Genomic DNA, 13,757 nt, shown 5'->3' with positions numbered 1-13,757 from the left:
AAACACTCTTCTTTCAAGTTGTGTGAAGAGTAAGCTACAGGAGGAGAGTGAATTTTCAGGCTTCCTCTATTAAAAAGAGACAGTATTCTCTGCAGTAAGCCTGTAAAAATGTTTGAGCAGAATGAAGATCATCATCTCCTCTGTATGACAAGAGCATGACTGAGTTTTATATATTCTATCCCTACAGCAAGTGACAATTATCATCTGAAAAAAGCAATTTCCCACAAGTGATTAATTCAGAATTTTGAGAGTTGCCTAAAATTTTTGCAATGCCTGGGGCAGAATTATCCTAAGTCATGACATTTCTAGGATTGTCTCAGGACTGCTTTTCTCCCTGTGTTGTGTTTATCGTTTTTTTAAAAATGCGTATGTACTTGGAGCTGGCATTGCTGCTTTCTCTAGAATCTCTTACACTTTCACAACATAAAATTCAAATGTTTTTCTGCTTTCAGTGGGACCAGTACAGCTAAGTTAAACCAGAATTTTATGTTACAGTTGTGTTTACAAGAATGGTTCATTTCTAGGGGATTGAAAGATAAATGTGTTTCACATTTTTTTGTTTGAATTTCTACTGAAACACAGCTATTGCCACAGGCAATATACTCAAAAATAGCCCTCACTTAAGGATTACAAGTAAACAGCAACAGAATTTGTCTGAGAATCTCTAACTTTATTTTGATGGCACAGTGTTTTTAATGTCAATAATCCATATTGTTCATATTGGGATATTTGATTTGGGAAGCAAGACTCTGCAGTCCTGAAAGATCTGGGACAAGGCAGGCGGTTAAAATCCAGTTCAAGCCCAGTTACCAAAAGCATTGCTGACACAAGGTTATCCATCATATTTTCAATCACATAAAAGATGGTATCACCTTTCAGAAATTTTTTGGCTGAGATTAGGTTTCCTCTTCTTTTTTTCTTTTTTTTTTTTTTTTTAAATTGTGTCAGGTTCTCATTTACTGTCAAATAAACAGTCAACAGGCTTTTTGGAGAAGAGAAAGTCTGACTCTGGAGTTAGTTATATTTTTCCAGATCCCTTCTGCTTTACCCAAACAGATTAAAGACTCCTTGCCGTACATACATACTCTACGTTCAGTGAAAGTTCATATATTTTAAAAGCCATAGCTAATATTTCAGTCATAAATTAATAGGCAAAACAGGCATCTTTCAAAGATGGTGGGTTTAGAAAGCCAGTCACAGAGCACGGCTTCTGTGACATTGTACCTCAACATACGGCTCCAGACTCCCCATCAGTGTGAGAATGAGCAAGATATGGACCAAGTTTGTTTTCTACAGACATAGCTCCCCATATTCTGATGGATTTTGAGAGCATGCTATGCTAAGCAGCTCAACACCTTGCAGAGTAATTTCTGGCTGTGCACAAGCTCTCAAAAGATCTCAGAAGGAACCCTAGTAATGGAGATGGACTCCAGAAACTTAAATTAAGTAACTTCCTCTTCCTTTCTCGCAGACTACTTCACATACTTACAAAATTCTGGCTTACAAAATTCCTTGCCTTCCATACAGGTGCAACTGATGCCATGGATGATGTGGCCAAAGGTATTAGAAAAAGAAAACACTTTTTTTTTTTTTCCTTTCAATGAATGCTCCTTATTGAAGAAGTAAATTCAGTTACTTTACAAAGCTCCATTCTAATCAGGTATGATTTACTGGATTGATTAAAAAAAAGGATCTTTCAACTCAGAACAGAGGTCACTCGAAGAAGCTTTTTGTGTCATAAATGTCTTCTTTTATGTGGTACACAGACCAGTCATTCAAGGATCAGCTGCACTGGGAATCAAGTTACTGCATATTTGGTTTGATAATTCAGGTCTACATACTTGTTCAGAAGTAGCTAAAACCCCCCTGTTTCTCAAGGTGGATCAGAGACAGATACCAAATTTTTATGAAAGGAGAAGACAGAGGCTGGAGGCTGAGATCCTTTCCTTGCTCCTTTTGGTTCAGACATTCTTACAGCTCAATAAATTAATAATCTTTAAATAATTCTTAGTGCCCTCTCAAATCAGTATTTCCCAGAATAAAAGTTATCCTTCCTGGCTTTTCTAGGTACAGCAGCATTCTGCTATTTTGGAAAGAGCAGCTCTGAATATTCACAGCAATATGTCATAAACCCCATGGGCTGTGTTGCCTCACCCTTGTGTCACATGTGATATATCACCAGTTTCCCAAGCTGCTCTGCAGCTATTACATATCAAGAAGCTAATTTCTTTAGTCTAAAACAAATAATCTCTCCAATGGGTAGCTCTGAATGAAGACCTACAATCTGCAAAAGAGAGCAACGTTGATCCAACAGTGACCATCACCTTTCTAAAGTGAATCCCTCCACTCCAACTTGCCCACCAGCCGGACATTTTCCAGGCTTCTGTACACACAAATGCAAAAGTTTAATCTGAAGTGGAGCCCACAACCGCCAAACACTTTTCCTAGATAAGTAAATCATGTTTCTTCCATGCTGTTTCCTCTATACACAGAAATACTTTTACACTTAAATTTTCACAAGATGTTGAAGGTTTTTATAAAGTTTCAAAGCATGATTAGTAAAAGCAATGACATGGATGAAATCACCTCAACTCATATTAATACATGCTTGTTTTGGAACCTAAATGGGAGGAGGGGAGATGAAGTACAATGAAAAGGTTATTCAGAAACTAGGCATCTGGCTTTTTTCATATTCTCAAATGCCACGCATTACGCAGGTACACCCTGGTCTTGGATGAAATAATAGTCCTGCTTATAGCCCACTGTCTCACTGGTTTGCAGTGAAAAATCGAGCTGTTTTGAGGAAGAACACATGAATTGTAAAATTTTAGGTACAAAAACAAGGTAAGAGAACTTAAGTTCCTCCCTGAGTCGCTTTTGCAGAACACAGGCAGCACAAAGTACTTTTCCTTTGAACCCCTCCCGTCCCCACCCTGTAACACCGCCCTTACGCAGGCACAGAAACCAGGAAAGGAGAAACGAGAACTTGAGGGACTGGACATGACAGTACAGTATTTTCCTTGGAAGGCATGAAAACGCCCTTGGCGTTTATCCAGTAACGCCCGTCCACTGACTCTCAGCGCGGCTCCATCTGAAAGCGCCCTTATGACTAAGGAGGGTTAAGGGTTTTGCCAGGCCAAGGCCAGGGGACACCGTACCTTGTGTAAGCCCATCTCTGGCCTTTCCGCTGCCAGAGGCAACCTCCTGATGGCTCTCACAGCATTTTGATTGCTCCACCTGGAGGATGTCTAACCTCTTTCGGACAAAACGAGAATGCTGTTCTTCCATACTCAGAAGCAATAAAAAGCCTCAGAAGTGGAGCCTAAAGCAAATCTTTAAGCACTCCACAAATCGGAATTTACGTCAAGGAAGAGTTGACACAAAGTGTTTTCTTAATTGCTATATTCCTCTTCAATTTACAACTCTGTGCTAGAGAAATTTATTTAAATTTAAAGCCAAAATATCTCACCAGATAGCTGACTTACAAGGGGCATTTTGCTATCGTCCATCTCTGTAGCTACTCCAACATTCACCTCACCTCATATAAAAGAAGAGCAAAACCCATTCTCTTACCACGATTAAACACTTGACACATTATTCCATTTTTAGAACAGAAACTGTTTTGCTGTTCTGCATTTATATCCCAATAAAACATCTTTCCCTTTCTTTCATATGTTATATATGTGTGCTCCACGCTTGTGGCTTGTAATTGCTGTTCCATTTCTGTTCAGAAAAAGCTAGAGATTAGAATTTCCCAGACACTTGCTACAGTAGTATCTTTTAAAATAACAGCAAGTATCTACTTTCTGAAATCATTACTCTTTCTTGGAGTGCTCAGAAAAGACAGAATATAGTCATTCCGTCCTTTGTTTTAAATAGAGGACGCTTCTTCTGGTTACAGATGCCACTCCATAAACTACATTATAACTGAGATGTGTTATTTCAGAGACCTTTAATGCTAATGGACTAATAACAAATCCTAATTTAATGTGCCTGTGTTTGCGTTTTGATGCTTTTCATCCCTGTAAGATGGGGGATCTTACATTCCTGTAAGATGGAAGTGTTCTGCAAGCAAAATCAAAGAACTGTTGGACATGCTTGAATATCAACTGTGTCTATAGCCAAAAGGAGATGCTATAGGAAATAAAGCATTAGTATAGAAATTTGAAAAATAAAACCTGACAAAATACGGGCTTTAGCCTGAAGAAATTCTGATGAAAATACACAGAAAGAAACAGAGAAAGAAGCCAGGAACATTAGTCCCAAAAAACCCAACTGGATTGTGCACTAAGAGAAGAAGAAACCCATTAGCAAATGCACCCACTAAAAACAACCCCCAAAATTACTTCCTAAAACTAGTCCTTTGCTACAAAACTTCCAGACAACAAACAAAAATTTCTAGAGTTGCCTATTCAGAGATAAAGGAGACTGCAGTGTGAATTTTTTAGGTTCAGCAGAATTAATGATCCCTAAACTGTAGCGGAGTATGCAACAAATCAAAGTGACACACACTGTGCAGGATTCAGTCAATATCAGTCAGAGACTATGCTTCAACTACATCCACATACCAAGAAAATGAGCATATTGGAAGGAATCCACTCCAGGATATCTGAGACTAGAAAAAAGTCATTACTTTTACTCACAGCTGTGTAAAATCATCATACTATATACAGGTGACTTGTAAAAATGGATTGATTTTATAACCTCTTGAGAGCCGCATTTAGCAACCATATGTTAGTATACTAAATTAACTGTGTTTCTGTTGCTATTTATTTGGTAGCTCTTGATCACAAATTAGTTCAGGAAAAATCTATAGACTGAGCACTGGGATTTATGCATAACATGAGACTTTTATTCCTATCTCGGGATGCAAACCCAAAAAAATTATCATCTGTGGTGCTTTGTTTGAGCCAAAAGCTTTATTAATCAAACATCTGTACAAATGTTAACTAATCATTGTCATCCTGCTGCAGCGTAGATAAACACATGCTGATATTCCCATTTTACAAAAAAAGTCACTTACTTTCTCGACAGCCACAGAATAATCCATTGCTAAACATTAGTAAAAGTCATAACTTCCTAGTTCTTCACACTTCACTCTTCAGATTTAAAGCTGCTTTTACTGATTATACTGTTACTTGATGTGTTCCATGTGCTGATTTTTAACTTCATTTTCAGCATCGAAGTTGGATGAAAAAGTTAGGCATGTCTGTAAGAGGTAATATTCTTTCTGTAGGAAAATCCTGTATTCTAGCCAGAAGATTTACATTTTTTGCATTTCAGTGTGTTAACTGAAAACATGTTATAAGTCTCGCTTTGGGCCACTGAACAATTTTGTTAACCATTCTTTATGAAAATGTTTCCTAGTCTCCTTTAGTGTTTAGTAATCTGTTTATCTAGCCATCTTTTTCCTTGTTCCTCTTCTTAAATCTGTACTGTAAGCCTCAGTTTTTTCCAGGTAGCCACTCATAGTAGTAGGGTCTCCTGTCTGCTCTTATCGGTTTAAGACTGTTAAAAAATAAAAGCTGCTATTCGTAAGCACATGCCGCTGCCTTCCCTGCTGCTAGGCAGCCACAGGCTGTCTGTCCTGACTCCTCGCCCGCTCCCTCCCTGTGTCACAGCGCAAGAGAAGCAGGCAAAGACAGGGAGGGATGCAGGGCGTCATGGAGGGACAAATCTAAGTAAAATAGATGAGTGATAATGGGATTCACTAGGCTATTTATGCATATGCCCATGGATGAGGAAGGCTTTTGGAAGGAATCCAGGGCTCCAGGCTTCTTCAATTATCTGTGACTTCCAGCCACATGAAATAAAAAGGCATCTCAATATAGAATGAGGGAAATCGGATTTAAGTCCCAAACCTAGATGTCTTGTTGAAATGGGGTCTTAGGAATGCAAGCCAGGCTGATGCTGCCTGTAGCAGATCCCAGAGTCCCCAAAAGTCTCTTCCTAGAGGTTTGTCACCAGTAGGTCATAGGATGCTACAGGAAAGACAGTGCAACACAATGAACTATTTAATACCTTATCTTGTCCCTTCTGCATCCCCAAGTATTATTAGCCACGCACCATTCAAACACTGCTCTAGAGACAGGACAATCAGTCCTTTCTGGGGCTTTTCAGAGCTGCTAATCACCTGAGTATGGGGCATTTCCAAACGTTATTTAAGGTATCTTGGACAATAGCTTTATGAGTTAAAGATAAGAATTATTCACTATTACAGAAGAGAAACAGAGAAACTAACTTTGAGAGTGTCCATTAATTGTGAGTTTCTGAGATGTGATGCCTAATAACCTTTGGTTTTTTTTCTGAATATGTAGCATTTTATAACATCTTCTATATGCCACTACTGATCCTTATGATTAGCTGCCACTGAAAAAGACTGGTATAGTCAGACCCCAGCAGCTTCACTTTGGCATCCAGAAAACGAACAAAACAGGGGTCAGAGGAGAAGGACATGTGCGGTTCAAGCAGCTGCTGACTCCTAGTGACCTGCCCCACACCAGATAACAACTTCATGGCACGGAAACGGACAGGAGACAATTCTTTAGGGCAGTGTTATCTGACTGTACCCATGAAATAGCGCTGTCTCCAACTATGCCTCTTACAGTGGAGTGTAGAACCTGCTAGGCATTTCCTAATATTACCATTTTAATAATATTCTCTTAAGTCAACATATTGTGTGCAAAAGCAGGTAGATAGTTACAAATTCTAAGGTAGAAATAACATGCCACTTGACATCTATTGCTCTGCTTTGGCATTGCATTCACATACCACCACATGGCCTTGCCCTCTGTTACGTGCCTACCTCAAAGCTGCTTAATCTTTACTGAGCCAGTGGAAAATTACCAGAATTAACAACACCAAGTTGAGGAGCCTGTGTGATGGCTGCTCCTCCATCTATGTTGGAAGATCACAAGGTCTGGCAAGGAGCTATGCAGGTTCAGAGCAGTAGTAGCATTTAGAAGGCTTGTTTAAACTTATCTGATGTCTCTGCTCTTAATAAATGTTGTTAATATTCTACAAATAACATCTAGACGATCTGTTAATCAACAACCACTATTGAACAAACACTACAAATGCACTGTAACAAGGTAATTCCAGCAGAGAAAACGAGTTAAATCAATCTGATGGAAAAGATCCTTAAGTATAACCTGAAAATACATTTTGTTTGAAAATTGTTTTTCTAAAAAGTTATTAAAATGTCAGGCCTAATCACAGATCTGGGACCTGATTCCCACCTTCCACTTTCATCGAGCAATTAATTATTCCTTGAGAAAACACAGTTTTAGTTTTCCTCACTTTAAGACCAGTTTTCTTTCCAGCATGTGCGGTTCACAGTGACAATTTTCCTGCCATACTGTGCTGTCAAGACCATTCATCAGAATACCCGTGGCTCCAAATGATGCAATTGGCACACGAACAGCACTTGAAAAAGCAGCGTGCACCTTATACCCAGTGCAGCCATCTGCACTTTCAGGAAGTATGCTAATGCTTTGAGAGTAGTTAACGAGGTAGATGTTGCAGGATCAGAAGCAGAAAATCTTTAGGAAGTTTTACATTTTACGCCTTACTGAGATTCTCCAGTGGAGTTGTAAGAACTCCCCTCCAACTATTATTACAGTCTACACCTTATCAAGCACATTTGCTTCCAAATGAAGACAAGCTAAAATGCCTCAGACTGCTCTTAACCATTAGTAATAACCACTAGTTCTGCAACTGAGCTAGCTTCTGAACTTCAGTAGCTATTTCCTGTTTTCTACTTGGCTTTTCTGTAATACTATCAACTTTTTGCATTGCTTAATGGATTCGTTTCTCTGTGTGTATGAATGCTGACATGGACAATGATGATGTTACCATACTATAGTAGCTGGAATCAAACCTTTTAACAAAGCATCTTACAACAGCTGAAATCTGTCTTGCTCGCGTGATAAAATGTGTTTAGAGAGGATTTTCAGAGCTGCTAATCATAACAACTCACAACATCAAGATGTACAGATTCGTAGCACTTTTATCAATCTGTTCATTAAAGCATTAGAATTTTTCTAGCACTCCTTTGATTTCAAGTTCAGCCGTTGCACAATTTATAAAATGCTGATAGACAGGAAAAGATACATGGCAACTTTTTTTTTATACTGTATGACTTCTATCTTTTCCTCCTCTCATAATGCTTTTTTTCTGGTCCTATTTATGACTTCATTCCTTATTCTTCCCAAACAACCTCTATTCCTTCAATACCTTAAATCTTGTGAATTTATTCATTTTCTCTTTTCTTCTCACTTCTGTGTCACTGTGCTGCCAAATTTCCATCTTTCCATCTTTTCCATGTTAATGTAACTATGATTTCACAACTTACGATGTTCAATGTTATTATAATTTAGATTCATATCTTACCTACTGCACCAAAACCTACAAATAACTAAAACAGCTATGTTTTCCCTATCTTGGCTATGACTGAGCTAAAGAAAAGGCTCTAAAAAGACGTTGATGTTGAACTTCAGTCTTTCTTAAAGCTGCAGTTGTCAGAGACGTAATAGATAGCAAGGGAATGTAAGTGACAATGCAGAATGTGGAGCAGGAATTTTAACCGGCAGATTAAAATGGAAATACCCTAATGGGTGTAAATTGGTAACTGAAAAGTTCCCATCCACATTGGGTGATTTGCAACTTGGGAAAAATGCAGGAAAAGCCCAACCATGACCCAGAGGAGACACCTAATCAAGGCACATAAGCTCTACTGAAGCAGTAGAGCAACAGAACTGAAGCATCGAACAAGGCAGTCCTGCAGCCTGCTTGCACTGGCAGGAGGTGTTCAGAGTGGTAAAGATTGTCAGACCCTGCAGCAGGCAGGTCCAAAAAGGCATGTGCAAAGGGAGATAGGAGACACAGAAAGCCACCAGTTATCTTCAGAAGCAGAACTCTGTCACACTGTCACTGGCCACACAAGCAGTAGGAAGATAAAAACCAACCTAAGTGTGGGAGAGAGGAGAATGTCAGACATAGCCAAAATGCTGTGAAAGACCCAGAGCGACAGGAGATGCTAGACTGAAGAAGTAACGTTCAAGAACGAGGTGAGAAAACAGGGCTCCTCCTTCCCCCCATGGCACTCCTCACACATTATAGCTTGGGAAATACAAGGCCAAGGTTAGCTATATGCTCTACTGCTTTAAACAAGCAGGCAAAAGTCTATCCTGCTGGGCTGCTGTCCATCAGACAGCTGTTTGCTGCCCGTGTTTTCTGCTAAAGAGAGTGATCTTGTTCTTGTAGAGCACAGCCAGCTTTTCTCTGGTAGCCTGAGATAAGGAAGTCTGATCTGCTGGTGTCAATTTTTCACAACTGCAATGGCTAGAAAAGACTGCAATCTACAGGACATGCTAAGAACTAATTAGAAATATCTGAACAAGTTAATTCATAAAATCCCATAACAGCTAAGCCATTTCCTTCAGTGTTCAAAGCAAAAACAAGTAGATAAACTAAGAAATCTGTCAAGCAACTGGTCTCTCACTCTCATCCTCCTCTCTGCCTTGGCCTCATTTGTTGTTGCGGTGGCACCGTATTTTTCTGGATATTTGTACAGGGCCTGATAGGAAGCGTCTCCAGTCCTGAGGACACTACAGTGTTAAAAACAGCTTTATCAATATTCACAGGTGCTGAAAAAATCATATTCTCACCTATACATTATTTCTTGGTAAGTTTGAGAGCTGCATCTTTTGCCTGACCAAAGACTATGGCTCAAAGATTGATTTTTTTTTCCTCTGCCTTTTTCTACAGATAGATTACAAGCTGTTAAATAACATTGCTCTCCTGTTACTGCTGAATACTGCCACAAAACCACAATAGGCTGCTTGTAGGATCTAAGTTTTTAAAGTAGTGAACTTATGCAAAAGCTGGACTTGTCTCTAACTACACGAATTTTCTATAATATTGTCCAGATTTATGCAGGGCCCAGTAACAGCCAGACTCATCAAAGAAAGGAATAAAAGTGCTATTTTAGACCTTTGTACTCTCCTGCCCCACAAGAGATAGCAGTGGAGGGCATGGGTGAGAGTAGTGAGAAGAACACAGCAGCCCTGGGAAAAAAGTGTTTTGGCAGAGTAAGGACTGGTGTGTGTTGTTCCCCCCTCACAGTTGCCTTAATGCCTCCTGACAGTGCTGCTAGAGATGTGTGCATCCCCCCTTTCTCAACACAGCTCTGCTTCCCCAGAGTATTAATAAAGATAAGTCCAGAAATGACATCTCTGCCTGCCCCCCACTTGCTTAGAACGATTCTGGCTAAATACGCCTATAAAGCCTGCATACATTTCCTTTCAGTGTTGCTCTAAGTAGCTAATATATAGACATTCTATACATTTTCAGTGCCTCCTGTACATCACTATCATTTGTTTGCTTACCACACTTAAAACTGAAGAATATTTTCATTCCTTCATCACAGACAGAAAAGCAAAGAACTGAATGGAGCTGAATCAAGCTCCTATAATTAAATTTAAACAAAAATACTGCCTGTACAAACCAACTTTTGCTGTAATTTTTCAGTCTTCTTACCACTGAGATTATCGCTGCATCCTTGATCGGTTAACCTTCCAAGATTACATATTCTGTTCACTGCAACATTTTAAGAGGACATCGCAAAAAACTCAAAAATCATATGCTTCAGTTGATAGCAAAAAAACTGAAAACAATACCATTGTCAAGTAGTCTACAATGAGAGCTATCACAAACAATTGCTATGGCAGTAATTAAGCAGTCTTAAAAGCAAGTTATCCGTTGACAATGCCCAACGTTGGCTCCTTTTTTTCCTACCGCATCCTCAGAGCTAGGCAAACAAGCTGAAAATAATCTAGGTGACTGTGCAGTGAAGTTTTGTTTCCTAATTACAAATACCGTGCCTGCGCTCAGACAAAAGACATCCCATTAAACTGATGTAAGCATCTCTCATAAAGAGCTGCAACAGAATTAAAATACGTTTGCCTGGTTTTCAGTAATGAGGTCCTGGGTGCTTTGCATCACGCTGACAAACATTTCCCCTTCTTCTGTCTAAAGTAACTGCAACAATAGAGCCGTTAATCAGAAAACCTTCTGCATTATCAGTCTCTCGGAGTGAAGAGACGCTTACCTTCTAAAGACTTGAAGAGGCCTTTTTACTGGGAAAATAATAAAGATGCTTTACTGCTGTACTTCAGCATCCCTCTTTCTGTAGCAGTTTACTAGGAATACAGATCCTCCACCATTTTCTTGTCACGTGGCTAGTGGTACTGCTAAATAAGGGTGATCACCTGCCTTCAGATAGCCGGCTGTGCGAACCAGCAGCTACCGGGCTTTGGTTAAAGGAGCGCTTAAATGAATGCAGAGCTGTGCTTCAGCCGTGAAAATTATTTTTTTTTTTTACATTCCCTGTGGAGCTTTGTTGGAGCGTCAGCAAACTTTGATACAGCGAGTCAGCTGGCAGTAGTGAAAAGCTCCCCGCTGTTTCATTTCAGAGCCCGAGGAAAGCTTGTGATGAGAGACTGCATGACAAAGTTCTTATGGATTCAACCCGTCTCAGCCCTCATTTCTGTTTGCATCGATGGTTATAGAGCACATGCATATTCAAACATGCTTTACATAATTTGTTCGATTTGCAATTCAGCTATGGGAATGCAGATGCAAATTAAAAAAAAAAAACTAAAGAACCACCAGTTCAGAAGGCAGGGTGAATTCTGGAAATGCAAACTGTACAAGCACCAAGAAGTAATGCTCACGGCCAGTGCTCTTGACTGTCTGTCTTTCTACGCTTGAAGGAAGGACATGCAGTGCAGTCCCAAAGTCTCCTTTTATAAAAGCCTGTTGGGGGTAGGGTCCCTAGAAACTCCAGGTTTCTTTCCAAATGCAAAACAGCTTTCAATACTATTCCCTTGCAAACCTGTGGGGATAAAATAGGAAGGCAACAGGCCCTAGAACAGCCTAACCTTCAGCCAGTTTCTCCCTTCACATTGTGCAGCTCCTCCTTGAAGATGAGTTACATGAGAACTGGAGATGCTTTCACATCAAATTGCTAGGCCATAAGCAGTCAAAAACAAATAGAAGCCTAACCCCATTTTCATTTGTCAGTACAGCTCCATGCACACCTAAAGCACAGTGTAAATAAAAATTCAGTGGCTCCCATCTTGTTCTTCATGGTATTAGTAATCCTACAGAGAAAGTTCTCATCATCTGCTGCAGATCTCCTGAGAGATCAGTCCCCAGCTGCTATTTTAAAGAACAACAGACCAACACCAAGCATTTAAAAAAATTTACAAATCATCACCAATATGAAAATACATTTCTAAAGAGGACACTGCTGCAGACATGTGATCTTCGATGCTACTGTCAGCTAGCTCTACATAAAATTTCCAATGATGGAGGTATTTTTTAGCACTTTTTCAACTGGACAATCTTTAATTCATTTGAAATCAAAAGTCCAGACACCCAGAAGCTGTATCCAGGAAACAGAGCTCTAAAGTATTTATGTACAATAGAAGTCATTAGTAGCACGATTACGATGAAACTATGAAATTAGTAATGTGGCAGAAGCTATGGCTTTGATCCTCCAGGCTCAGAATGACACACGACGTTTCTGAGATTTTAGGACGCTCTGCTGGGACCCACTAAGCCCACTGGGGCTCAATGTCAAAGTCTGGTCTGCGTCAACAGGGTTAAGTTTCAACGCTCATTAATGCTTTAGGCTGAAATCAAATGTCATTGATCACATTGATTGGAATAAACTATATAGTGAATTAGCTTAAAAAAACATGGGGTTTTGAATAGTGGGGGAGTTTTTCATGAGACCGCTAAACTGTACTAACATAGTCCAGGTCTTCTTGCTTTAAGAAAGTGGCTCTATCAGCCCAATTTCACAATTTAAGTAAAATTTCAGGACCGCAAGTGAATAATACTAAGTAGGGTCTTTTTTCCTTTTAAAATTGTTTTTCAGTCTCTGAAGTATTGTTCTCTTCTTGTTAAAAGGTTTTTATAAAGTACTTTGTATTTGGCATGTAAATATTAATGCTGTTTTGACAAAAATGGGATTATCACCATATTGGCTGCTGCTATTGTTTAACAGCTGGCTCTGCAATGGAAAACTGGGTTTTTAGTTTTAATTAATTTTCAACCTCCAGATGGTGATGGAAAATACTGTATCAACCCAAAACTGAAAACAAAAAAAATGGTTGTCATGACTTTATAGGCATGACAAGTAGAGGGAAAGAAAGTGTGTTACTAAAGCCCATGCATGAACAGCATATGTTGTTACTTCCATCAATAAAAAAGGTTAGCAGTGAGATTCACTGACATTGAAATAGATTACTATAAAATTTTTTTTAAAATGTTTTAATGAATTTATATTTATGTTGTTGGAAAGTTCCCTGCTCTGTATTTGTCCCAGCGATTCTTCTATTTTCACAGAAGCAACATGTTCACAAAGGCTAATATATAACATAAAGCTTCTAATACATAATGTATGTTACTATAATGATTATAATGGTATGATACATAATAATGTAAAATACATTAATTATATACTTTCCCATCCTAAACTCTGATGAACATTGAAAGTCAAGTTCTGAGCCAGCAATCTTAAAGAGTTCTTGCTCATGCTAATCTAAACATTTTGTTTAGTTTCAATTAACTTTTTTACTTTTGTTACAAGGCATTAACTTTCATTTACATGGACTCCCCTACAAGCAACCTTCTCAGCTGTTGCTCCTTTCCTCCTTTGTTTGTTTTTAACCTTTAAAGCATGCTTC

The 13,757-nt window shown here is 39.1% G+C and overlaps 1 protein-coding gene across 7 annotated transcripts in view; it reads right to left on the bottom strand.

Annotated features, from left to right (window-relative positions):
* Positions 1–13,757, bottom strand: part of PRUNE2 (prune homolog 2 with BCH domain) — a 117,711-nt gene that overhangs the window by 38,982 nt on the left and 64,972 nt on the right. For 3 of the 7 annotated variants that reach the window (XM_075136514.1, XM_075136513.1, XM_075136516.1), the window contains exon 1: positions 11,111–12,200. The exons of the other annotated variants lie outside the window; for them this stretch is intronic. The gene's annotated coding sequence lies outside the window, so the exon portion shown is untranslated. Of the gene's footprint in view, positions 1–11,110; positions 12,201–13,757 lie in introns of those variants that run through there. 7 annotated transcript variants of the gene reach the window in all.

Source organism: Calonectris borealis, chromosome Z (genome assembly GCF_964195595.1).
Source record: "Calonectris borealis chromosome Z, bCalBor7.hap1.2, whole genome shotgun sequence".
NCBI classification, from domain to species: Eukaryota; Metazoa; Chordata; class Aves; order Procellariiformes; family Procellariidae; genus Calonectris; species Calonectris borealis.
Note: the sequence above shows the minus strand (reverse complement) of the source record. Positions and strands in the feature narration are given on the sequence as shown.